We start from the raw sequence: 2117 nt of genomic DNA, 5'->3' as shown, positions 1-2117 counted from the left end.
GTAAAATGAAGGCTTGTGCTCTCTGATCCATAGGATCTTTTCCAGCACTAAAGCTATGATCCAAGTTGAACTCTGTAATTCTTAAGCATCTTGCACAATTTTAATGAACATAAACAAATATGTTGCTTGAGGAGGTTGTGTTTTTTTTCCCAATGGGTCAAATGTCATTTCAAAATTAATAAACAATAATAAACATCTCATATTCTCTATATTTCTATGATGATACAGCCTTGTTTTTACTTTTCACATTTCAATAAAGGATTACCTCAATGCAGGCATAAAGTATGTTCTTGAAAATATTCTACAGACAAGAAAGAATGCATCTGGGTCAGTAGTGGCTGATGCCTTATTGGTCATTTGTTTTGAGGAAAGGATCATTGCATCAGAAAGATACAGTGCATGACAATAACTTTGAACCCCACCTTTCTGGACAGTCAAATCAGAATAATAGCTATCCCTCAATGACTGATCCTTACCTTTCCAATTACTATCCACCATGTATTGGATTTCCTTACTCAGTGAAGCACCATGGTCTACCAGTGGTGATCCACCTATTCCATGTCTCATCACCTATGGACAGCTTAGTAATGGAGACCATCATTTCATGCATGATGCTGTTTTTGGACAACCTGGGGGTCTGGGAAACAATATCTGTCAACACAGGTTTAATTTTTTTCCCAGAAAACCCTGCATTTTCAGCATGGGGAATGAGTGGATCCCAAGGACAACAAACTCGAAGTTCAGCTTATGGAAACAATTATAGCTACCCACCCAGTTCTTTGGGTGGTACTATTGTTGATGGACAGACAGGATTTCATAATGATACTTTAAATAAAGCACTTGGAATGAATAGCATTGAGCAGGGAATAGTCAGACTTAAGACTGGTAGAGATGTGACCACTTCTGCAGCTAAGATGATAGGATCTGTTAACAGTGTTGTAATGACTGGTGCTCTTTTTGGTAATGCCAGCAAACCTGCAAAACCACAACCTAAAGTGAAAACAGAAAGTGGACCTATAACTGGAGGTGCTTTACCTCCACCACCTATACAACATAATATGGACATTGGTGCTTGGGATAATAAGGGGCCTGTGAGCAAGGTTCCTGCTCACCAACAGATTCCATGACCTCAGTCTCTCCCACAGCCACAAAAACAGATTGCTCAACCTATTCCAACTCAGCCTCCTCCTTTGGCCCAGCCGCAATATCAGAATCCTGAGCAACCACCCCCAAACTGCTGGGTGACCCCTCGAAACTGAAAGGCAGCTTTTGGACAAACTGGAGGAACCAGTAGTGATAGCAACTCTACTGCAAATGTCTGAATTAATTCTGTTCCAAGTGGAAAATCACACCATGTCCTTGAAAAACCGAAAGCTGCCCATAGTTAGAATCCTAAAGAACTTGATTGGAATCTTAAAAATGGACATGCGTTCATTATAAAGAGCTATTCTGAGGACGATATTCATCATTCCATTAAATTTGGTGTAGCACAGAACATGGAAACAAATGTTTAGACAGTGCTTTCTGCTCTATGGTAGTGGACATTTTTGTGGAGTAGCAGAGATGAAGTCACCTGTGGACTATGACACTAGTGCTGGTGTCTGGGCTCAAGACAAATGGAAGGGGAAATTTGATGTCCAGTGGATCTTTGTCAAGGATGTGCCCAGCAACCAACTTTGACACATCAGACTGGAGAATAATGACAACAAGCCAGCTACAAAGGCCCGTCGCACACAGGAGGTACCCTTTTCCATTATTTTGGAATATTTCCTTTCCATGACATCTTAAGAACTCATCCTGAAGGGCTTCAAACTTGTATCTTAATTGCTTGAATGTCTTCTATTCATGATTGGTCAGGTCTGGCTAAATTTACTCTCTTAAGCTTCACTGCTACTTCTTCACATGGCATATCCGATGCTGAGGCTGAGAAGTCACATTATAGTTCTACTATTGCTAATGAAAACAATCACCATTAAAATTAGCAAATTTGTTCCATTCAACATGCATTTGTCGACTAACTGACAATTTTACCTACAAATGTGCTCAGAAGGATGTGACTTAACTGGATCACATGCCAAATTCTCTGCAGGCATATTTCTTTAATTGCTTTTTAATGT

The 2117-nt window shown here is 40.0% G+C and overlaps 1 pseudogene; it reads left to right on the top strand.

Moving 5' to 3' along the window:
• Nucleotides 1–367: 367 nt before the first annotated feature.
• LOC110193316 (YTH domain-containing family protein 1 pseudogene) lies at nucleotides 368–1788 on the top strand (annotated as a pseudogene).
• The last annotated feature ends 329 nt before the right edge of the window (nucleotides 1789–2117 follow it).

This window comes from Phascolarctos cinereus, unplaced genomic scaffold (assembly GCF_003287225.1).
Source record: "Phascolarctos cinereus isolate Bilbo 61053 unplaced genomic scaffold, phaCin_HiC Scaffold_4;HRSCAF=312, whole genome shotgun sequence".
NCBI lineage: Eukaryota > Metazoa > Chordata > Mammalia > Diprotodontia > Phascolarctidae > Phascolarctos > Phascolarctos cinereus.
Note: the sequence above shows the minus strand (reverse complement) of the source record. Positions and strands in the feature narration are given on the sequence as shown.